This window comes from Macaca nemestrina, chromosome 13, assembly GCF_043159975.1.
Source record: "Macaca nemestrina isolate mMacNem1 chromosome 13, mMacNem.hap1, whole genome shotgun sequence".
NCBI lineage: Eukaryota > Metazoa > Chordata > Mammalia > Primates > Cercopithecidae > Macaca > Macaca nemestrina.
The window spans coordinates 70,618,163-70,644,314 of record NC_092137.1 but is presented as its reverse complement, the minus strand read 5'-3'; the positions used below and the strand labels follow the sequence as shown (position 1 = coordinate 70,644,314).

Below are 26,152 nucleotides of genomic sequence, written 5' to 3'. Positions count from 1 at the left end.
ATATTTTTGGCCTAGCGGTTTGTAGGGGATGCGTCCTTCCTGCGCTGGGATCTGACCGTGCAAGGAGGACATTCGCATTTAACCTTGTATACAAGGTTATAGCTATTTGTGCATTTTATATATATATATATGTGTGTGTATATATATATATAATTGCAAGCAATATAATGACAATTCTGTAACTGCCCAGTGGGTTCACCTTGCCCGCTACCTAGACAGAGCCGATTTTTCAAGACGGGGGAATAGCAATAGAGAAAGAGTAATTCACGCAGAGTCGGCTGTGCGGGAGACCGGAGTTTTTTATTTTATTTTATTTTTTTGAAACAGAGTCTTGCTCTGTAGCCCAGGCTGGAGTGCAGCCTCGGAGTTTTATGATTATTCAAATCAGTCTCCCTGAGCATTTGGGGATAAGAGTATTTAGAAAGTTTATTTTGCCAAGGTTGGGGATGCTTGTGCATGACACAGCCTCAGGATGTCCTGATGACAGTTGCCCAAGATGGTCAGAGCACAGCTTGGTTTTGTTGGAGATAAATGCTCGGTGCCACAACGTGAAACCAGCACTCAAGCGAAAAAGTTTTCTCAGCAACGCAATTTACTTCTGCAGAAGGGTGCTGCTCGCATCAATCACAGTTGCAAGAGCACAGGGAACAAAGGAAAGCAGGGGTTTTTATTCCTAACGCAATCCCCACCTCTGGCATGGGCTGGGGCCAGACTTCAAGATCTAAACTGACCCGCTTGGTTATTTGTGAATATTTTCCCAAATAAGGAAGGGGGAAGGGAGATGTGAGTTACAACGGTGGGACGTGTGGTTTCCAAGGGAGAAATGGGTGCAAAGCAGGTAACCAAGGGAACGGATGTGAGTTATTGGTTAAAACTGATGGGAAGGTTTTGTTTACAGTAACTAAGGGCAAGGTTGCATGGGGAACAAGAAAGTTGAGTTCGAGAACAACAAAACAAGAACGTTAACATGCCAAACCTTGGAAGAGAAACTGACTGTATCTGACAGTTTTATACATTTTAGGGAGACAGAAGACATCAATCAACATATGTAAGATGAACACTGGTTCGATCCGGTACAACCTGAAGCAAAAGTGGGTCACCTCGAAGCCAGGAGGGGGCTTCCAGGTCACAGGTAGGTGAGAGACGAACGGTTACACTCTTCTGAGATTCTGATGAGGCTTTCCAAAGGAGGCAATAAGATATGCATTCTTCTCAGTGAGCAGGGGATGACTTTGAATAGAATGGGAGGCAGGTTTGCCCTAAGCAGTTCCCAGATTGACTTCTCCCTTTATCTTAGCGATTTGGGGGGCCCAAAATATTTTCCTTTCCAATTTCCCCCTTTTGTTTTAAAAATGTTTTGGAGAAATCATTTGAGAAGAAAATCAGTCTCTCGTGCCAGGTTTTGTCTGATTTCTCATGGAGTAGCTGGGATTACAGGCGCGACACCACACCTGGGTAATTTTTTTTTTTTTTTTTTTTTTTGGTAGAAACGGGAGTCTCCCTTGGTTGCCCAGGCTGGTCTCTGGTGCCCAATGCGGGGCTCCCTGTAATCTCTACAAATAATCCAGTGAAGGAACACCAGAGCGTGGAAAGCGGAGGACGACTGACAGAGGACTCCCGAGTAGGTTTTCACTTCAAGCTCTATGGTAAGTAGGGCGCTCGGAGAATTCCAGGGAAACCTCGGAAAAATATGGGTCAGGCTGAGAGTAAGTTCGCTAATTACTTAAGCCTTGTGCGGCAGTTACTGCGCCGCGAAGGGGTAATTCTGAGTACCCAAAATCTCACATCTTTGTTCCATCTGGTAGACAAGTATTCTCCTTGGTTCCCGGAATATGGAACCATGAATGTAAAAGATTGGGACAAGGTCAGATCAGACTTAAAAGGAGCACAACAAGAGGGCCACCATATTCCCGTCTCTGCTTGGTCTGTGTGGTCGGCAATTAAAACAGCACTGGAGCCCTTCCACACTGAGGAGGAGAATGAGGAGTTGCAGGATGACATAGGAAAGTTGAATAATCAGGAGTGTAATTATCGGCAAAGTGAACCATGACAGTCTAGTTTAAAAACGGGCAAGAAACGGGAAGGTATGTATGCTAATCTCCAAAAACTTGTAAAAGAAACAGTGCCACCTACTGCGCCTTTAGGGGAAGGTCTGGAATGGCCACCCCTAGGCCAGCCTTAGGAATTTTTGGAAGGGGAGCCTGAGACGAGCCTTGTGGCTCCCACTGTTGCAGGCCCCGCCAGTAACTATGGCGAAGGGAAGCTTCAGGCTTGTCCAACAGCCAATTACGATGAGGGAATGATCCAGGCTTGCCCACCTGTTAGTTAGGGTAGAGGAATACTGCGAGCCGGTCCAAGCACAAATTATGGCACAGGGACAATCCAGGCATCTATTTGCCAGGCACAAGAAATGGGGGATTTGAATGCTTGACAGTTTCTGGTAATTATTTCACCAGCTGAGGAGCCCAGAGAAATTGCTCAAGCATGTTGGGAGCCATTTCCTTTTAAAATATTAAAAGACTTAAAGCAAGCAATTGGATAATATGGGCCAAATTCTCCTTATGTTCATTCCTTGTTACAACGTGTGGCTTATAACAGACGTTGAATGCCTATGGATTGGAAGGCATTAGCCCGATCCACCCTGTTCCCCTCTGAATTTCTCCAATTGAAAACCTAGCAGACGGATGAAGCAACAAATCGGGCACGCAGAAATGCTCAAGCCCAACGTTCCGGTTAATATCACATCTGATCAATTGCTTGGAATCGGACAGGCATGGAGTACTCTAAATCAACAGATGGTAATGGGTGATGAGGCTGTCAATCAGCTCAGAACTACGTGCCTAAGAACCTGGGAAAAAATTCACGACCCTGCTGCTGCTTATCCTTCTTTTAACACAGTTCAACAGGGTCCAAGGGAGCCTTATCCAGATTCTGTCGCCCGTTTGCAGGATGGGGCTCAAAAGGTTATTTCCAATGCTCATGCCAAGAAAGTGATCGTTCAGCTGCTTGCTCATGAAACTGCTAATACAGAATGTCAGGCAGCAATTAGACCTATTAAGGGAAAGGCAGATCTAAATGAGGAAAAAACTTTAAGTGAATACATTAAAGCCTGCGATGGCATTGGGGAGCACTTATATAAGGCCAGCCTCCTTATTTAACGCAGGGGGAGAGAGGGGGATGCTTTTACTCCCCATATCGCGGGGGGTGCCTCACCCCCCTGCGATGTGGATCCTCATAGCGAGGGGGAGAGAGGGGGTTGCTATTACTCCCCATTATGATGTGGATAGTAATAATTACTCCCCCCTGCAATGTGTGTCCATTATTAGCAGTCTCTTTTGTTCAGGATATTAGGAACAATTTCACAGGTGGTGTGTACACAGCCTGCGATAGGAGAACGAATACCAGCCTCTGCACCTCCGGATATTAGGAAGCATATCACACAATGGGTGTACACTTTTTGGGAGATTTGGAGTAATGTCATCCTGTGTTTCCCTGAATATTCAGAGACATATCACAGGGCGACTGTACACCCACTACTCTCTTGGCAGGAACATCATACTTCACCTAGTGGAAATTAGGAAAATATCACAGACTGGGTGTTAAGCCACTGTCATATTGGAAGTAATATCATGCTCTGCCCCACAAGTGATGAGGAACAATATCACAGGGGGGTGTGTACCTTCTCCGGTAGTGAGAGTAGTATCATCATCTCTTCCTTTAGATGACAGGAACAATATCACAGGGTAGGTGTACACCCCATGTGTTCTTGGAAGCAATGTCATTCTCTCCTCTTCTAGGTTTTACCATTCATATCACAGGCAGGGTGTACACCCCTTGTTATATTGGATGGAATCTCACCCTCTTTCAACCTGTATCTTTAGAACAATACCCCATGGGGGCTGTCCATCCCTTCAATATTGGTACTAACACCATCTTCTCCTATCCTGGATATAAGAAACAATATCACAGGAGGGGTGTTCACCCTTTGCAATATTGGTAGTAATATCACCTCTCCCCTGTGGTTATTAAGGACAAAATCCCAGAGTGTCTGTACGGTTCCTACTTTATTGGGAGTAATATCATCCACTCACGCCCTGGATATCAGGAACCATATCACTGAAGTGGTGTACACCCCCTTCGATACTGTCAGCCATGTCATCTTCTTCCCGCCTGGATATTAGGAACAATACCCCGGGTTTGGGGGCAGTGTACACCCACTGCGATATCGAAAGTAAAATCAGCCTCTTTCCCGCTGGATATTAGGAACTACATCACAGGTGTGTGTGCACCTTCTGGGATATTGGGAGTACTATCGGCCTCCACCCTGCTGCACATTAGGAACAATATACGGGGGGCAGGGTGGTTACACCCCCTGCTATATTGGGAGCAATATTCTTCTCTTTCCCCTGTACAGTAGGAACTACATCAAGGGGTCTGCACACCTTCTGCAATATTGGGATTAATGTTATCCTCTCCCCCACTTAAAGTCAAAAACAATATCACAGAAGGGTGTACACCCCCTGCGATATGGCCAGTAATATCATCGTCTCTACCTTTGGATACTAGGAAAAACACCACAGAGGGTGTGTACACTCCCCTGCTGTATTGAGCATAATGTTATCCTCTCTTCCCCTGGATATTAGGAACGATATCCCTGGTGGTGGGAGGTGGAGTACATTAAGAACAATATCACTGGGTGAGTGTACAGCCCCTGCAATATTGGGTGTAGTATCATCCTTTCTTCCCTAGGATATTAAGAACAATATCCCAGGAGGGGTGTACAGCCACAGCGCCTGTGTTATTGGGAGCGATAGCATCTTCTCCCCCTCTCGATATAAGGAACAATATCCCAGGGTGGGTGTACATCCCCTGCAATATTGGGCCTAATGTCATCGTCTCCCAACGTGGATATTGGGCATAGTGTCACAGGGGGGTGTACACCTTCTTCGATATTGGGAGTAATATCATCCTCTCCCCTCAGAATTGTAGGCAAAATATCGAAGGGGTTTTACAACTCATGCGATATGGGCAGTAATATCATCCTCTCCCCACCTAGATGTTAGGAACTATATTACAGATGGCTGTACACTTCTTGCGATATTGGGAGTCATATCATCCTCTCCCATCATGGATATTAAGAACAATATTACAAAGGAAGTGTACACCCCTTGCGATATTGAGAGTAATATTATGCTCTCCCCTTCGGGATATTAGGAACAATATCGCAGGAGGTGTGTACAACCCCTGCGATATTGGTAGTAATATCATCCTCTCCCCCTGAGTATAAGAAACAATATCACAGGAGGATGTACACTCTCTGTGATATTGGGAGTCATATCATTTTCTCTCCCTCTGGATATTCGGTGTGTACACCCCCTGCGATATTGCCACTAGTATCATCGTCTCCCTCCCAGGATATAGGGAACAATATCACAAGGGGGTGTACACTCCCTGCGATGTTGAGGGTAATATCTTCTCCCCTTCTGGCTAGTAGGAACAATGTCACAGAAGGGGTGTACACCCCCTGCTCTATTGGGAGTGATATCGTTCTCTCCGTCCCGGGATATTAGGAATAATATCACTAGGGAGTGTACACCTCCTGCAATATTGAGACTAATATCATCCTCTTGCCCCCTGGATATCAGGAACCATATCACAGAGGTGGTGTACACCCCCTGCGAAATCGGAAGAAATATCATCCTCTCCACCTTTGGATGTTAGGGACAATATCACGGGGGAAGTCTACGCCCCTTGCAATATTGGGAGTCATATCATCCTCTCCCATCCAGGATATAAGAAACAAGATGACCGAAGGGATGTACACCCACTGCGATAGTTTCAATAATGTCATCCTCTACTCCCTGGCTATTAGGAATAACATCATAGAGGAGTGTACACTTTCTTCAATATTGGGAGTAATATCATCCTCTCCCCACCGGATATCAGGAACAAGTCTATTAATTATAAATACTAATAAATATAATAAAAATTAATAGTAATCATCGATATTAATAATCACAATAAAGATAGTAAAAATTAATACTGGTTTTAAAATGTTAATGATTAGTATTAATAATTAATAGTAATATCACTATTAATAATGAAATAATGATATAAGCAATTAGTGTTACTTAAATCAATACTAAGTGATGTTGGTAATAAACTCATACTTAATATTAAGAACTAATAATATTGTTAAATGACATTAATATTAATAATTAATTTTAAACTTGCATAATCATATTTAAAATAATTATCCATAATTAATAATGGTATCCTATTAATTAATAGTATCATTTATAATTATTAAAATCGATCATTGATGTTTAATAATTAATCATATTATTATTCCTAATACCACAGGGGGTGTATACCTACCTGTGATGTTGTTCCTAATATCCAAGGACGGAGAGCATGATTTTAGTTTTAATATCGCAGGAGGTGTACACTCACCCTGTGACACTGATCCTAATATCCAGGGGGGTAGAGTATGACATGACTCCTAACACAGCAATGAATGGACAGCCACCCGGTGATATTGCTCCTAATATTCACGGAAGAAGCATATGATATTACTCCTAATATCGCAGGGAGGGTACAGCTCTTCTGTGATATTGTTCCTAGTATCCAGAGGGGGAGAGGATGATGATAATTCCAGTATTGCAGGCTGTGTTCACCCGCCCTGTGACATTGTTATTAATATCCTGGAAGGGAGAGGATGATATTACTCCCCGTAGAGCAGGAGGCGTACACCCAGCCTGGGATATTGTTCCTAATATCCATGAAGAGGAGAGGCTGATATTCCTCCCAATATGGTAGGGGGTGTACATCCACCCTGTGATATTCTCCTTAATATTCCAAGGCCGAGAGGTTGATATTACTCCCAGTATCGCAGACACTGTATACCCCTGTGTGATACTCTTCCTGATATCCGGAAGGGGAGAAGATGGTGTTAATCCCCATATCGCAGGAGGTGAACACCCACTCTGTGATATCTTTCCTAATATGCAGGGGGAGAGAGGATAATATTATTCCCAATATTGCAGAAGCTGAACACGCCCCCCCGTGATATTGTCCTTAATATTCCAAGGCACAGAAGATGATGTTACTCCCAATATCGCAGAAAGTGTACACCCCCCAGTGATGTTGTTCCCATGAACCAGGAGGGAAGAGGATGATATTACTTTCAATATCGCAGGGGGTGTACACCTCACCCCCCGCGATATGGGGAGTAAGAGCCACCCCCTCTCCCCGCCTGGCTATTACGATCCATGGTGGACTCACAGCCTGTTTACGATATTGTGAGTAATATCATCTGCCCCTCTGGATATTATGAACTCTTTCACAGACGGGTGTACATCCTCAGTGTGTACCCCCTCAGAGGGTGTACACCCATCTGTATTGGGGGTAATATCATCCTCTTCCTCCCTGAATATTAAGAACAGTATCCCGGGAGTGTTTCTACTCCCTATGGTATTGGGTGTCATATCCTCCTCTCCCATGTGGAAATTAGAAACAATATCACTGGGGGCGTGTACACTTTCTGTGATATTTAAAGTAATATCATCCCCTTCCCTCCAGGATCATGGGAACAATACCCTTGGGGGGTGTACACTTTCTGCCATATATGTAGTAATATCATCCCCTAAAAACGGTAAAAGTACGGCCGGGTGGTGGCTCACACATGTAATCCCAGCACTTTGGGAGGCCGAGGTGGATGGATCATCTGAGGTCGGGAGTTCAAGACCAGCCTGACCAACATGGAGAAACCCCGTCTTTACTAAAAATACAAAATCAGCCAGTGTGGTGGCGCATGCCTGTAATCCCAGCTACTCAGGAAGCTGAGACAGGAGAATCGCTTGAACCTGGGAGACAGAGGTTGTGGTGAGCCAAGATCACGCCATTGCACTCCAGCCTGGGCAACAAAAGAGAAACTCCATCTCAAAAAAAAAAAAAAAAAAGTAAAAGTACAACCACAACTGGTGCTGGGAAGAAAAGGGTTACAATACTTAACATGTGGTCCATGTACCAGCAGCCTGGGCTCACCTGGGAGCTTGTTAGAAACACAGCATCTCCAGACCTTCTGAACCAGAATCTGCACTTTACCAGGATGCTTCATAGTTTGAGAAGCCCAGGAGTAGGGAGGATTTGACTGATTACAGAGGTAAGGAAAGGTTCCTGCAGGAAGCAATGAGTAAACTTAGATCTGAAAGGAGAGAAGGCACTAAGTCAAAAAGGGAGGGAAGAGTTGCAGGAGGAGGAAAAAGCATGTGCAAAGCCCCTGTGGTGCTGGAAGCCTGGTGCACATGAAGAAATAAAAAGGCCAGTGTGCATGTTTAACACAGAGCACCAGGCAGAGCACAGGGGAGATAAGCCTGGAGAGAGAGGAGGGCCCAACATACAGGGCCTTGTGTACTAAGGCGTTTTGCCTTTATATAGGAAACCATGTTGTGTTTTCAACATGCACATCACTGAATTATATCTCAACAATGAAGTGATCGCTTTTGCTGCCTTTGACCTGTTGATGTGATGAAATGAATAGTTTATACTGATATATCACTTTATATTGAACTATGTCAACATTCCTGGAATAAACCCTACCTGAGTGTGATGTTTAGTTGTTAAATATACCCCTGGATTTTGTTTGGAAGTACATTATCATTTTGCATCCACATTCATTCATTAAATCAGTCTACATGTTTTGTATGCTTGTTGGGGGGATGTCTTTGAGTTTTTTGGTTTTTTTCAGACAGACTCTCACTCTGTCACCCAGGCTGGAGTGCAGTGGTGCAATCTTGGCTCACTGCAACCTCCACCTCCCAGGTTCAAGTGATTCTCCTGCCTCAGCCTCCTGAGTAGCTGAGGTTACAGGTGTGCACCACCACACTGGCTAATTTTTGTATATTTTGTAGAGGTAGGATTTTGTCACATTGCCCAGGCTGGTCTTGAACTCCTGAGCTCAAGCAATCCTCCTGCCTCGGCCTCCCAAAGTGCTGGGATTACAGGCATGAGCCACCATGCCTAGCTTGTTGAGGGGATGTTTTGTTCTCTTTTTGTTTCATGCTAGCTTTGTAAAATAAAATTCTCTACTATCCAATAATTTATGTGTTACAGGAATTCTTTTCTTTTTATTTTTTTAATTTTTTTATTTTATTTATTTATTTATTTATTTATTGAGACAGTCTCTTCTTGTCACCCAGGCTGGAGTGTAATGATGCACTATCAGCTCACTACAACCTCCGCCTCCCAGGTTCAAGCAATTCTCCTACCTCAGCGTCCTGAGTAACTGGGATTACATGTGCCTGCCACCACGCCCAGCTAATTTTTGTACTTTTAGTAGAGATGGGGTTTTGCCGTGTTGGCCAGGCCAGTCTCGAACTCCTGACCTCAAGTGATCCACCAGCCTTGGCCTCCCAAAGTGCTGGGATTACAGGCGTGAGCCACCACTCCCAGCCAGGAATTCTTTCCTTTGAAGACTTGAAAAATCTCAGTATGCAAGAAGCATCTTGAACATATATTGATAATTTATATTATCTTTAAAAAGAATTCCATCAGGTTTAAAAACATTAGCATAGCATTATGCATTATATTCTCCTAATAATTTTTGTTCAGCATGGTATCTGTGTTCCTTTTCTGATTACTCATTTTGTCTTTATTTGATTAAGTGTGGTATTGCTTTGTTTTTAATAACAATGTGTTGAATCTGCTTATCTACTTATGGTAGTGGCTATATTTTGCAAAGCTCTCTGTTAATCCTCTCCCCAACCCCTTCTCCATTAAGAGACCCTGCAGCCTTGACCTCAGTACACACATGTGAGGTCAAGCCAATCAGGTACCTCATAATTGCTGTTTCCAGGGTATACATGGGACCAAGCCAGACCAATCAGAGCTCTTTCCCAGGCTTTTTCTTGTAAAAGCTAGCAGTAAGAGCTGCCTTCTTTTCCTCTCTGGGCACAAGCTGAAAGGATGTGACCCTCAAGCTGCCAAGATCCACGCTCTTCTCCATGTGGAGGATCAAACAGACCCAACACACAGAGAAATGCAGAAATGAAAACCAAAAACCACTCAAACTGCCCTGGGGTCCTTTGGTTCGGGCAAAGCCAGCCCTGTCTCTGCTCTTTCTTTGATTTGATGACTTAAACCAATACATTCCTTTACTAATTTCAGTTAGTCAGTGTTGGATTTATTAAACGTGGGACTCATCTTTTTCCTTGAAGGTCTAGGCCGGGCGCGGTGGCTCAAGCCTGTAATCCCAGCACTTTGGGAGGCCGAGACGGGCGGATCATGAGGTCAGGAGATCGAGACCATCCTGGCGAACACCGTGAAACCCCGTCTCTACTAAAAAATACAAAAAACTAGCCGGGCGAGGTGGCGGGCGCCTGTAGTCCCAGCTACTCAGGAGGCTGAGGCAGGAGAATGGCGTAAACCCGGGAGGCTGAGCTTGCAGTGAGCTGAGATCCGACCACTGCACTCCAGCCTGGGCGACAGAGCGAGACTCCATCTCAAAAAAAAAAAAAAAAAAAAAAAAGAAGGTCTAAAAGAACTTCAGTGTGTTTCTATCTTGGATTCATTTTTCCTGGTACTGATGCTGCAATCCCTGATTTCTTTGGGTCTGCCTTTGGAAGACTGCTCTCTTATTTGAAGCCTTTCTGGGTTGCCTTTGTTTTGAGTGTCTATTAACAATGGCTGTACTTTGCTGCACACACACCAGCGGGATATGCTCCTGGTGAAAGGTGCATGTGTACTTCCAGAGCCTTAGCTTGTTTGTGTCCTGCCCTGAGTGGCCAAGTAAACTCACCCTGCCCCACACCCATGACTCCATAACACAAGGCTCTCTGGCCGTCTACAGCCTCTGGTATTTTCATCATCATAGCACTCAGGGTTTCCATGCCCTGACTCAACTTCCTTCTGTTTCTTTCTCAAGCTTTTCCACCATGCCCACCGGAATTAGTTTTGAGTGTAACAAATGCCCCCATACTGCCAACCTTTCTATGAAGGTTTCCTTTACCTCCCTGCCTTAACTGAAACCTAGATTTTCCCATTAGATCCCCATTTCTAAAACATGTTTAAATTCTATGGAAACCACTACCACATTTCATTTCAAAGTATTCTTTCCTTTTTATTTCCTCTTCCTTCCTCTTTATGTACTCCAGTAGGCAGATCCATCTTCATTTCTATTATTGCATTATCTTTTTTTTTCATTTCCTAGAAACTGTATTTTATTTTATCTAAAGAACAATGCAAGCCTCCTCACATCTGTAATCCCACCACTTTGGGAGGCCAAGATGGGTGGATCACCCAAAGTCAGGAGTTCAAGACCAGCCTGGCCAACATGGCAAAACCCCATCTCTACTGAAAATAACAAAAATGAGCCAGGCTTGGTGGCACACACCTGTAATCCCAGCTACTTGTGAGGTTGAGACCAAAGAATCACTTGAACCTGGAAGGTGGAGGTTACAGTGAGCAGAGATGGTGCCACTGTGCTCCAGCCTGGGTGACAAAGCAAGACTCTGTCTCAAAAAAAAAAAAAAGAAAGAAAGAAAAGAAAAAAGAACAATGCAATGCAAGCCTGGACAACATGGTGAGATTCTGTCTATACAAAAAATTTAAAAATTAGCTGAGCATAGTGTCATGTGCCTGTAGTCCTAGCTACTAGGGAGGCTGTGCCTGGAGGATCACTTGAGCCCAGGAGTTCAAGGCTATCATGAGCTTTTTTTTTTTTTTTAAGAGACAGGGTCTCACTCTGTTGCCCAGACTTCAGTGCAGTGGCACCATCATAGCTCACTGCAGCCTCAAGCTCCTGGGCTCAAATGATCCTTCTGCCTCAGCCTCCCAAAGTGCTGGGGATTACAGGGATGAGTCACTGTATCCAGCCTACAGTGAGCTATGGTCACCTGGTGGCTCTTCAGCCCTTCTTAACATCCATAACAAATCTTGCAACCTCCACTGTGTCTGCTGCCACAGTCAAGATGTTAGGCAACAGCCCTCAGCCACCCATGACCTCTTCCCTTCCTCTCTACCTGCCCCATCCAGCCGGATTACATCAGTCAACGCCTCTTGGATCTGTGAAGAACTTTGCTGGCACTCTAAACTGCTCCTCAAAAACTACCAAGAGATGTGGTGTGGTGGCTCACACCTGTAATCCCAGCACTTGGCAGGCTGAGGCAGGCAGATCACTTGAGGACAGAAGTTCGAGACCAGCCTGGCCAACATAGTGAAACTCTATCTCTACTAAAAATACAAAAATTAGCCAGATGTGGTGGCAGGTGCCTATGATTCCTGCTATTAGGGAGGCTGAGGCATGAGAATCGCTTAAACTTGGGAGGTGGAGGTTGCAGTGAGTCTAGATCATGCCACTGCACTCCAGCCTGGGTGACAGAGTGTCACCCTGTCTCAAAAAAAAAAAAAAAAGAGGCGGAGCAAGATGGCCGAATAGGAACAGCTCCAGTCTCCAACTCCCAGCACGAGGGACACAGAAGACAGGTGATTTCTGCATTTTCAACTGAGGTACTGGGTTTATCTCACGAGGGAGTGCGGGACAATCAGTGCTGGTCAGCTGCTGCAGCCCGACCAGCGAGAGATGAAGCAGGGCGAGACATCGCCTCACCTGGGAAGCTCAAGGGGGAAGGGAATCCCTTTTCCTAGCCAGGGGAACTGAGAAACACAACACCTGGAAAATCGGGTAACTCCCACCCCAATACTGCGCTCTACCAAGGATCTTAGCAAATGGGCACACCAGGAGACTATATCCCACACCTGGCCGGGAGGGTCCCACACCCAAGGAGCCTCCCTCATTGCTAGCGCAGCAGTCTGCGATCTCGCGGCAAGGCAGCAGCGAGGCTGGGGGAGGGGCGCTCGCCATTGCTGAGGCTTAAGTAGATAAAGCGACTGGGAAGCTCGAACTGGGTGGAGCTCCCAGCAGCTCAAGGAATCCTGCCTGTCTCTGTATACTCCACCTCTGGGGACAGGGCACAGCTAAACAACAACAACAACAACAACAACAAAAAGCAGCTGAAACCTCTGCAGACGCAAACAACTCTGTCTGACAGCTTTGAAGAGAGCAGTGGATCTCCCAACACGGAGGTTGAGATCTGAGAACGGAGAGACTGCCTGCTCAAGTGGGTCCCTGACCCCTGAGTAGCCTAACTGGGACACATCCCCCATTAGGGGCAGACCGACACCCCACACCTCACATGGTGGAGTACACCCCTGAGAGGAAGCTTCCAAAGCAAGAATCAGACAGGTACACTCGCTGTTCAGCAATATTCTATCTTCTGCAGCCTCTGCTGCTGATACCCAGGAAAACAGGGTCTGGAGTGGACCTCAGGCAATCTCCAACAGACCTACAGCTGAGGGTCCTGACTGTTAGAAGGAAAACTAACAAACAAGAAGGACACCCACACCAAAACCCCATCAGTACATCACCATCATCAAAGACCAGAGGCAGATAAAACCACAAAGATGGGGAAAAAGCAGGGCAGAAAAGCTGGAAATTCAAAAAATAAGAGTCCATCGCCCCCTGCAAAGGAACACAGCTCATCGCCAGCAACGGATCAAAGCTGGATGGAGAATGACTTTGATGAGATGAGAGAAAGCGGCTCCAGTCCATCAAACGTCTCAGAGCTAAAGGAGGAATTATGTACCCAGCGCAAAGAAACTAAAAATCTTGAAAAAAGAGTGGAAGAATTGATAACTAGAATAATTAATGCAGAGAAGGCCATAAACGAATGGACAGAGATGAAAACCATGACATGAGAAATACGTGACAAATGCACAAGCTTCAGTAACCAACTCGATCAACTGGAAGAAAGAGTATCAGCGACTGAGGATCAAATGAATGAAATGAAGCGAGAAGAGAAACCTAAAGAAAAAAGAAGAAAAAGAAATGAACAAAACCTGCAAGAAGTATGGGATTATGTAAAAAGACCAAATCTACGTCTGATTGGGGTGCCTGAAAGTGAGGGGGAAAATGGAACCAAGTTGGAAAACACTCTTCAGGATATCATCCAGGAGAACTTCCCCAATCTAGTAGGGCAGGCCAACATTCAAATTCAGGATATACAGAGAACGCCACAAAGATACTCCTTGAGAAGAGCAACTCCAAGACACATAATTGTCAGATTCACCAAAGTTGAAATGAAGGAAAAAGTCTTAAGGGCAGCCAGAGAGAAAGGTCGGGTTACCCACAAAGGGAAGCCCAGCAGACTAACAGCAGATCTCTAAGCAGAAACTCTACAAGCCAGAAGAGAGTGGGGGCCAATATTCAACATTCTTAAAGAAAAGAATTTTAAACCCAGAATTTCATATCCAGCCAAACTAAGTTTCATAAGTGAAGGAGAAATAAAATCCTTTACAGATAAGCAAATGCTTAGAGATTTTGTCACCACCAGGCCTGCCTTACAAGAGACACTGAAGGAAGCACTAAACATGGAAAGGAACAACCGGTACCAGCCATCGCAAAAACATGCCAAAATGTAAAGACCATCGAGGCTAGGAAGAAACTGCATCAACTAACGAGCAAAATAACCAGTTAATATCATAATGGCAGGATCAAGTTCACACATAACAATATTAACCTTAAATGTAAATGGACTAAATGCTCCAATTAAAAGACATAGACTGGCAAACTGGATAAAGAGTCAAGACCCATCAGTTTGCTGTATTCAGGAGACCCATCTCACATGCGGAGACATACATAGACTTAAAATAAAGGGATGGAGGAAGGTCTACCAAGCAAATGGAGAACCAAAAAAAAGCGGGGGTTGCAATACTAGTCTCTGATAAAACAGACTTTAAACCATCAAAGATCAAAAGAGACAAAGAAGGCCATTACATAATGATAAAGGGATCAATTCAACAGGAAGAGCTAACTATCCTAAATATATATGCACCCAATACAGAAGCACCCAGATTCATAAAGCAAGTCCTTAAAGACTTACAAAGAGACTTAGACTCCCATACAATAATAATGGGAGACTTCAACACCCCACTGTCAACATTAGACAGATCAACGAGACAGAAAGTTAACAAGGATATCCAGGAATTGAACTCATCTCTGCAGCAAGCAGACCTAATAGTCATCTACAGAACTCTCCACCCCAAATCAACAGAATATACATTCTACTCAGCACCACATCACACTTATTCCAAACTTGACCACATAATTGGAAGTAAAGCACTCCTCAGCAAATGTACAAGAACAGAAATTATAACAAACTGTCTCTCAGACCACAGTGCAATCAAACTAGAACTCAGGACTAAGAAACTCAATCAAAACCTCTCAACTACATGGAAACTGAATAACCTGCTCCTGAATGACTACTGGGTACATAATGAAATGAAGGCAGAAATAAAGATGTTCTTTGAAACCAATAAGAACAAAGATACAACATACCAGAATCTCTGGGACACATTTAAAACAGTGTGTAGAGGGAAATTTCTAGCACTAAATGCCCACAAGAGAAAGCTGGAAAGATCTAAAATTGACACTCTAACATCACAATTAAAAAAACTAGAGAAGCAAGAACAAACACATTCAAAAGCTAGCAGAAGGCAAGAAATAACCAAGATCAGAGCAGAACTGAAGGAGATAGAGACACAAAAAACCCTCCAAAAAATCAATGAATCCAGGAGTTGGTTTTTTGAAAAGATCAACAAAATTGATAGACCGCTAGCAAGACTAATAAAGAAGAAAAGAGAGAAGAATCAAATAGACGCAATAAAAAATGATAAAGGGGATATCACCACCGACCCCACAGAAATACAAAGTACTGGCCGGGCGCGGTGGCTCAAGCCTGTAATCCCAGCACTTTGGGAGGCCGAGACGGGCGGATCACAAGGTCAGGAGATCGAGACCATCCTGGCTAACCCGGTGAAACCCCGTCTCTACTAAAAAATACAAAAAACTAGCCGGGCGAGGTGGCAGGCGCCTGTAGTCCCAGCTACTGGGGAGGCTGAGGCAGGAGAATGGCGTAAACCCGGGAGGCGGAGCTTGCAGTGAGCTGAGATCCGGCCACTGCACTCCAGCCTGGGCGACAGAGCCAGACTCCGTCTCAAAAAAAAAAAAAAAAAAAAAAGAAATACAAACTACCATCAGAGAATACTATAAACACCTCTATGCAAATAAACTAGAAAATCTAGAAGAAATGGATAATTTCCTGGACACTTACACTCTCCCAAGACTAAACCAGGAAGAAGCTGAATTCCTGAATAGACCAATAGCAGGCTCTGAAATTGAGGCAATAATTAATAGCCTACCAATGAAAAAAAGTCCAGGATCAGGTGGATTCACAGCTGAATTCTACCAGAGGTGCAAGGAGGAGCTGGTACCATTCCTTCTGAAACTATTCCAATCAATAGAAAAAGAGGGAATCCTCCCTAATTCATTTTATGAGGCCAACATCATCCTGATACCAAAGCCTGGCAGAGACACAACAAAAAAAGAGAATTTTAGACCAATATCCCTGATGAACATCAATGCAAAAATCCTCAATAAAATACTGGCAAACCAGATCCAGCAGCACATCAAAAAGCTTATCCACGGCCGGGCGCGGTGGCTCAAGCCTGTAATCCCAGCACTTTGGGAGGCCGAGACAGGTGGATCACGAGGTCAGGAGATCGAGACCATCCTGGCTAACACAGTGAAACCCCGTCTCTACTAAAAAATAGAAAAAACTAGCCGGGTGAGGTGGCGGGCGCCTGTAGTCCCAGCTACTTGGGAGGCTGAGGCAGGAGAATGGCGTGAACCCAGGAGGCGGAGCTTGCAGTGAGCTGAGATCCAGCCACTGCACTCCAGCCTGGGCCACTGAGGGAGACTCCGTCTCAAAAAAAAAAAAAGCTTATCCACCATGATCAAGTGGGCTTCATCCCTGGGATGCAAGGCTGGTTCAACATACGCAAATCAATAAACGTAATCCAGCATATAAACAGAACCAAAGACAAAAACCACATGATTATCTCAATAGATGCAGAAAAGACCTTTGACAAAATTCAACAGCCCTTCATGCTAAAAACACTCAATAAATTCTGTATTGATGGAACGTATCTCAAAATCATAAGAGCTATTTATGACAAACCCACAGCCAATATCATACTGAATGGGCAAAAACTGGAAAAATTCCCTTTGAAAACTGGCACAAGACAGGGATGCCCTCTCTCACCACTCCTATTCAACATAGTGTTGGAAGTTCTGGCTAGGGCAATCAGGCAAGAGAAAGAAATCAAGGGTATTCAGTTAGGAAAAGAAGAAGTCAAATTGTCCCTGTTTGCAGATGACATGATTGTATATTTAGAAAACCCCATTGTCTCAGCCCAAAATCTCCTTAAGCTGATAAGAAACTTCAGCAAAGTCTCAGGATACAAAATTAATGTGCAAAAATCACAAGCATTCTTATACACCAGTAACAGACAAACACAGAGCCAAATCATGAATGAACTTCCATTCGCAATTGCTTCAAAGAGAATGAAATACCTAGGAATCCAACTTACAAGGGATGTAAAGGACCTCTTCAAGGAGAACTACAAACCACTGCTCAGTGAAATAAAAGAGGACACAAACAAATGGAAGAACATACCATGCTCATGGATAGGAAGAATCAATATCGTGAAAATGGCCATACTGCCCAAGGTAATTTATAGATTCAATGCCATCCCCATCAAGCTACCAATGAGTTTCTTCACAGAATTGGAAAAAACTGCTTTAAAGTTCATATGGAAACAAAAAAGAGCCCACATTGCCAAGACAATCCTAAGTCAAAAGAACAAAGCTGGAGGCATCACGCTACCTGACTTCAAACCATACTACAAGGCTACAGTAACCAAAACAGCGTGGTACCGGTACCAAAACAGAGCTATAGACCAATGGAACAGAACAGAGTCCTCAGAAATAATACCACACATCTACAGCCATCTGATCTTTGACAAACCTCAGAAAAACAAGAAATGGGGAAAGGACTCCCTATTTAATAAATGGTGCTGGGAAAATTGGCTAGCCATATGTAGAAAGCAGAAACTGGATCCTTTCCTTACTCCTTATACAAAAATTAATTCAAGATGGATTAGAGACTTAAATGTTAGACCTAATACCATAAAAACCCTAGAAGAAAACCTAGGTAATACCATTCAGGACATAGGCATGGGCAAGGACTTCATGTCTAAAACACCAAAAGCAATGGCAACAAAAGCCAAAATTGACAAATGGGATCTAATTAAACTAAAGAGCTTCTGCACAGCAAAAGAAACTACCATCAGAGTGAACAGGCAACCCACAGAATGGGAGAAAATTTTTGCAATCTACCCATCTGACAAAGGGCTAATATCCAGAACCTACAAAGAACTCAAACAAATTTACAAGAAAAAAACAAACAACCCCATCGAAAAGTGGGCAAAGGATATGAACAGACAGTTCTCAAAAGAAGACATTCATACAGCCAACAGACACATGAAAAAATGCTCATCATCACTGGCCATCAGAGAAATGCAAATCAAAACCACAACAAGATACCATCTCACACCAGTTAGAATGGCAATCATTAAAAAGTCAGGAAACAACAGGTGTTGGAGAGGATGTGGAGAAATAGGAACACTTTTACACTGTTGGTGGGATTGTAAACTAGTTCAACCATTATGGAAAACAGTATGGCGATTCCTCAAGGATCTAGAACTAGAAGTACCATATGACCCAGCCATCCCATTCCTTGGTATATACCCAAAGGATTATAAATCATGCTGCTATAAAGACACATGCACACGTATGTTTATTGCGGCACTATTCACAATTGCAAAGACTTGGAATCAACCCAAATGTCCATCAGTGGCAGACTGGATTAAGAAAATGTGGCACATATACACCATGGAATACTATGCAGCCATAAAAAAGGATGAGTTTGTGTCCTTTGTAGGGACATGGATGCAGCTGGAAACCATCATTCTCAGCAAACTATTGCAAGAACAGAAAACCAAACACCGCATGTTCTCACTCATAGGTGGGAACTGAACAATGAGATCACTTGGACTCGGGAAGGGGAACATCATACACCAGGGCCTATCATGGGGAGGGGGGAGGGGGGAGGGATTGCATTGGGAGTTATACCTGATGTAAATGACGAGTTGATGGGTGCTGACGAGTTGATGGGTGCAGCATGCCAACATGGCACAAGTATACATATGTAACAAACCTGCACGTTATCCACATGTACCTCAGAACTTAAAGTATAAAAAAAAAAAAAATACTAAGAACTTGCTGCTTTGTTACTGCCCCCTGAATCTCCACTGCCCTGGAATCCCACTGGCCTACAAGGGACTCTTGTCAAGAAGCAGGAAGGCATGGTGGTTACAGGTACGGCCTCTGGAGCCAGACAGCCTGGGTGTGAATCCTGGCTTTACTACTTGCAAACATGTGACCTTGTGTAAGGTGCTTAACTTTTCTGTTTCCTCATCTGTAAAATGCAGACAATAATAATAATGCCATAAGATTAGAATGAGGATTTGAAGACATATTTCCAAAGCACCTAGAATAATGCCTGGCACATCGTAAGCCAGGCACTTGTGAATAAATAAATGAGACTCTCTGTACCAACGGAGCTATTTCCCTTATGTCCAGCATTGATCATGGTGTCCCTAGTCTTCTCCATTCATTCCCCTTTTAATTTTTTAATTTGAAATATTTTCGAGCACACAGGAAAGTAAACACAGAGACTAATACAGCCAATGCCTAGTGTGCTTATCAGGCAGATTAATTTTTAAAACATTTGTGTAGCAGAGACAGAAATATGTGTGTTTGTGTGTATGTGTGTAATATTCCAAGATATAGAGACAGAGTTCTGCCTGAGGAGAAACGAGTTCTTTTACTTAACTTGAATACAAAAGTGAAGCTTCTAGGACTTGGGCTGGACAGGTGAAAAGAAAACACACAAAGAAGCCTGGGAGACTGGATCCAGAAAGGAAGATACGATAAGGGTGGAGGAAAGAAAGGCCAAACCTCATAGTGAGTAGAATGTTCTTCTCCACAGAAGCAGGAATGGCTGAGGCCTTTCTGAACCACATGATCCTATGTTCAAGTTAAAGCTGTTTGCTCTGCCATGATGCTGTATGACTTCTCTTGTTGCCTCAAACTTTCAGTCAACAACCACCACTCACACTCGCTCCATTGTGTTTGCGGTACTGAGAGGGCATGTAGCAATCAGAGAAAAACCTAGTGTAGGATGACAAGGTCCAAAAATGGAATAGCACATATGGGAGATGAGATGCTGCCCTGCAACCAGCAGCAGCCCGCCGGGAAACCATCCACAATAAACAAACTAGGAGACCAGACTGCTATAAATCAGACTTGCAGCAAGCCAGCCTGCTGTCTCTAGTGACAATCCAGGAGGCAGCCTCCCTAATTTTTGTCCCCACATCCAATTTATTTCATTTTTTTTTTTTAGATGGAGTCTCACTCTGTTGCCCAGGTTGAAGTGCAGTGGCACGATCCCGGCTCACTGCAACCACCACCTCCCAGGTTCAAGTGACTCTTCTGCCTCAGCCATCCTAACAGCTGGGATTACAGGTGTCTGTCACCACACTGGGAAAATTTTTTTTTTTTTTTTTTTTTTTTTATCGAGACGGAGTCTAGCTCTGTTGCCCAGGCTGGAGTGCAGTGGCCGGATCTCAGCTCACTGCAAGCCCCGCCTCCCGGGTTCACGCCATTCTCCTGCCTCAGCCTCCCGAGTAGCTGGGAGTACAGGCGCCCGCCACCTCGCCCGGCTAATTTTTTTTGTATTTTAGTAGAGATGGGGTTTCACCGTGTTAGCCAGGATGGTCTCGATCTCCTGAACTCGTGATCCGCCCGTCTCGGCCTCCCAAAGTGCTGGGATTACAGGCTTGAGCCACCGCGCCCGGCCCACACTGGGAAAGTTTTTGTATTTTTAGTAGAGATGGGCTTTCACCATGTCGTCCAGGCTGGTCTCAAACTCCTGGACTCAAGCGATCCACCCACCTCAGCCTCCCAAAGTGCTGGGATTACAGGCATGAGCCACCACGCCCGGCCCACACATCCAATTAAAACAAACCAGAGAAAGCCAAATATGCCCCTCTTATGAATCACAGAGGATTGAGCACATTCACTTCGCCTTAGGGGCCCCTACAGCTTCCCCATACTAATTGCCTCACACCAGAGCACACCTGATGCCTTCGCTTTCTTCCACTGTGAAGCTTTCCCACTCTGCTTGCCTTTGAGCCTTCACTAAACACAAGTGATGGTGGCTGACTCCCTTGCTATAGCAAGTTCATAATAAATAGGCTTTGCTTTTCTCATTCAGCTGGTCTTTGTGTATTTCCGCTGTCCCAAGGGATGACCACTCCACATGATGTCCACCTCTCCAGGTTGCAGAGGCCCAGGGTGCTCTCAGGAGATGGCAGCTCCAGTGGAGTAGTGATGGGGACAACCAGGTATGAAGAATCTGGTGCTAAAATAGACTTGAGGTTCGTGTACATACAGCCTGACTGCACTCCAGGCAACTCTCTGGATACCAGCTGTTGAATCCACACCTCCCACCCACAACTCACCCCTTTGCAGTTGTCCAGATACAATATCTTGTTTCCTTCATATCTGCCTGTTGAATACATTTAAGCATTATTATTCCTGTGCACAAATGATGCAGAAACCCAACCTTGGCCATGCCCTGTGCCTCGCTCCTCTGAATAACACAAGTCTGCCCTGGGTGGCTTGAGGTCTTTCCATGTAGGGGTTCCACTGCACAGGTGGACCAAGGGCATTTACTCCTCCCCTCTGCCCTTCCATTAAGAATGTGCTCAGCTGGCCCTCTGCTAAGTTACTCTCCATGCTTCTAACAGGGAAGAGAGAAAATCCCACTAATGTTCTTTCTGGTCATGGCCAGCATAACCTCAAGTCAGCAGAAGAAATGCGTCCCACCTCCTTTGGTGTCTGGTGGAGCCACCCTGCATGTCCACTAAAAGTTCAGCTGGAACCTGATGGTCTTGCCTCTCTTGGGTTCCTGACCAGGAGCCACAAGCCATGGCTAGAGGTCCCAAGCCCATTGGTGCTGCTGATACAATGATAGCCCCCCTCTCATTCCCTGAAGCATCTCTCACCCCCTCTCAACACAGACCACCTAAATGGCAACTATCCCTTCTCAGTCCACCATCACCCTCCCTACACCCCACTAAGTTACGTTGACTTAATGACAGAAGTAAGTATACAGATCTTGTCTTTAAAGGTTGAAGGCAAACTGGAGGTGGTGGCTCACGCCTGTAATCCCAGCACTTTGGTGGGGCCAAAGTGGAAGGATTGCTTGAGCTCAGGAGTTTGATACCAGCCTAGGCAACGCAGTAAGACCCCATCTCTACAGAAAATAAAATATCAGCCGGGCATGGTGGAGCACACCTGTAGTCCCAGCTACTCAGGAGGCTGAGGTGAAAGGATCACTTGAGCTGTGATCGTGCCACTGCACTCCAGCCTAAGTAAGCCCCTGCCAAAAAAAAAAGAAGAAAAGTTGACAGCAACCTTTTCATTCCTCCAGGATTAAATGACCCACAGTGGTCCTGGTCCAGATACTTGTCCTGTGAGAACTGAGATGTCTGACTTTATGTGAAGTGCCACGGATGTTCTACCATCACCAAGAGAAGCTATGTCCAGCCATTGTTGAGCTTGGGTATATTTTTAGTATCTGTGTGGCATGATGTTTACGTGGGTAAAGTATTCAGTATTTACAGTAGATGAAATAAGTCTTTGGCAACTCTGGATTCCCTCTTAAAACTTCTCTCCTAATCCCTGGTCCTCTCAGGAGCCCAGTCTCCACATTCAGCCCTCTAACTGTCCACAATTTTGGCAATGTCTCCTCAAATCCCACCGCCCCACCCAGTCTTGTCAATGCCTCAGAATGGATCTCTCCTCTCTTCTTACTCTTCACAATTTGGAGCCAGGGATGTTGCCTAATTAGGAAGGGACTCTTGGCCTCTTTGGTAAGGAACCAGAGAGATGGTTTAATCCAGTCGAGCTCATTTTACAGATAAAGAAACTGAATCCCAGAAAAAGGAATGCCTAAGACCAACCCAGATCCAAAGATTTCAACCAAAGTTCCCCGAATGGACCTTTACTGTAAGGAGAAGCAGAGCCCTTTGGGTTGAGTGTGTGTGACAGGCCTGAGGTCGCTTCCTCTGGTGGAACAGAGCCCAGCCCCACAAGAGACCTTCCTTAAGGGGTTACTCAGCACTTCTGCTCCCAAGGCCTGGCCCACAACAGGTTCCACAAATTATTATTATTATCACCATTGTTGTTTTTGCTATAACAACCACAGTAATAAGAGGGGGAGAGAGGGAAATACAGGATTCCCAGGAACAATAATAATTATTTACCTCATACCTCAGAGACACTAACTCATGGCCTGCCACCACACCCCTGAGAGTTAATAGTATTGTCCACAATTTATAAAAGGGAGAAGGAAGGAAGAGAGAAGGGAGTGACTCTATCACTGAGTTAGCTGAAGGACAAATTGGTAGAAGTAGGCTAAGAACACAGAAGAGTTTGATGCTCAGCCCAAGATTGAATCTGTAAACCAATGTTTTCAACAGAAACTAGATCTGCAACCTACACAGTACTTCAACTCAGGACTTTCCAAACTCTTTTGATCATTATCCACAGTAGGAAATATAATTTCACATTTACACCTATGCATATAGCACTTTAAGAGGCAAAGGCGGGCAGATTGCTTGAGCCCAAGAGTTCGAGACCAACCTGGGTAACATAGCAAGACCTTGTCTCTATAAAAAATACGAAACTTAGCTGGGCATGATGGCGCATGCCCGTGGTACCAGTTACTTGGGAGGCTGAGGTGGGAGGTTGCAGTAAGCCATGATTTTGCCACTGCACTCCAGCCTGGGCAACAGAGCAAGACCTTATCTCAAAAAGAAAAAAAAAAAAGATGTAATAGCTATGAACCAACCTACACATTCTCACACTCTCACCCTACCCTCACCACCCTGGAAAAATGGGACAGTTCAACTCAATAAGTATCTACCAGGTACATCTGACCAGCACTCCACCAGATGCTGTGAGAAATGCTCTGATTGACAATACAATTTTGACTTGTGAGGTCAGCAGGAGCAGGGGAGAGTACGTGAGTTTTGGAGTCCACAGATCTCATTTGAGTCCGTTTTCCACTGTGTGTTAGCAGTATGACCTTAAACAATGTACTTGACCTCTAAAAGCACTTCCTCCTGACAATGTTGAATTTTACCTGAACCCAGTGATTCTGAAAAACAGTGAAGGTTAAGAAATCCCCAACTCTTTGTGTTCTGGAAAACGCTTACTGCAAGGATCCACACTTCTCCGTATGACTTACAGAAAACTCACAGATGCCTCCCTTGTTTACATGTGACCAGGCCAGACACAGTTTCCAAATTCCCATTCTTTGCCTTATAAATAATTACCTGAATTGCTTGCTCCCATTGATCAATAGGAACAAGATGTTGGTTAACCAAACTTTGGATTGAGCTTTTCTCCTCTCTCTAGACCTCTGAGGTTTGGCCACCCTCAGCCTGAGCCAGCACAACACTCCCGAGAGAAACCCCCAGAAAATTTGATAGCCTCACAGTAAAACATTCTGTGATCTACTATCTTGTTGATCACATCGTCCTCTTCTCCTGCTTCCCAACACCTGGTTCTTTTCTAGCTTTTTTACTCCTCTAAAAAAACCCTTGGCCAGGCACAGTGGCTCACATTTGTAATCCCAGTACTTTGGGAGGCTGAGGAGGGCAGATCACTTGAGGTCAGGAGGTCACCTGAGGTCTCAACCAGCCTGGTCAACATGGCGAAACCCCATCTCTACTAAAAATCAAAAACGTAGATGGGCGTGGTGGCACATACTTGTAATCCCAACTACTCGGGAGGCTGAGATATGAGAATCACTTGAACCCGGGAGGCAGAGGTTGCAGTGAGCAGAGATCACACTGCTGCACTCCAACCTGGGTGACAAAGTAAGACTCTGTCTCACAAAAGAAAAAAAGAAAAAGAAAAAAACTCCTCTTCTTTGTCTAACTCTCAAGATCTTAGCAGACAAGGTGTTCCCTACTGTCGTAGTCCCTTCCCCCATTGCAATAGTCCCCTCCACTATTACAATATTCTCTCTCCCCGATTGCAACAGTCCCCTACCCCAGTGCGATGCTCCCCTCCTCCTACTCAATTGTATCCTCCCGCTAATGCAACAGTCCTTCTCCCTCTATTGCAATAGTCCTCTCCCTTTTTGCAACAATCTTCTTTTTTTAAAGATGGGGTCTGGCTGTGTTGTCCAAGCTGAACTAGAATTCCTGAACTCAAGTGATCCTCCTGCTTCCCCAAATAGCCCTCCAGAGTAGCTGACCATACAGTTGTACACCACCATGTCCGGCTGCAACAATCCTTTTGAATTAAAGTGTCTCCTTACTAAGTCTGAATGTGGTTTTTATTTGACACTTGTCTGTCAAATAAGGATAACAGTAACATCTGCAAAGCTGTGGAGAGGTTTAGAAGTCCTATCTTTAAGTTAAGTGCCTGGTATATCTGGTGCACAGTGGGTGGTCGGTAAACAGAAGCTACGGTTATTATCATTGAAGGTAAAATCCCAGATGAGAAAAGTGAGGCCCCACTCAGCCCCCACTTGCACTCAGCTCCACAGCCTACCTGGCAACAAGGAGTGTTATCATGAAGTGGCTTCAGGAGAATGTGACCTAGAGGATGGGGAGAACAGAGGCTGGGGTATTCAAGCCATGTCATTTCAGAGGTGTATAGAAAACACACTGGGATGACAGTCAGAGATATCCATGTCTATTCTAATTTCTGACACTCACTGTGTGATGACATGAAACCCATGTCTTTCTAGGGCCCAGTTTCATGAGAAGGTTGATTTGGATCAAGAATTATCAAGCTCAGGCCTGGCATGGTGGCTCATGCCTATAACCTTGTTAACAGTGGAGGGTGTCCAGGTTTCTGGTGTCTTGAACAAAGAATTGGACAAAGCACACAAACAAAACAACGAAGGAATGAAGGGATTTATTGAAAATAAAAGTACACTCCACAGTGTAGGAGCAGACCCGAGCATAGGGACTCAAGGGTCCCGTTACAGAGTTTTTGTGAGTTTAAATACCCTCTACTTGGGGTATGCCTAACGTAAATGAAGAG

The 26,152-nt window shown here is 44.7% G+C and overlaps 1 long non-coding RNA gene across 2 annotated transcripts; it reads left to right on the top strand.

The window, feature by feature from the left end:
* Positions 1-946: 946 nt before the first annotated feature.
* On the top strand, positions 947-25,632 carry LOC139357711 (uncharacterized). Of its 2 annotated transcripts, XR_011611316.1 has the most exons (5): positions 947-1,132; positions 1,488-1,646; positions 21,297-21,426; positions 22,518-22,649; positions 25,264-25,632. It is a non-coding gene; the product is annotated as an uncharacterized lncRNA (long non-coding RNA). The 2 variants fall into 2 exon arrangements; XR_011611315.1 differs by lacking the exon at positions 25,264-25,632 and having other exon boundaries at positions 22,518-23,260.
* The last annotated feature ends 520 nt before the right edge of the window (positions 25,633-26,152 follow it).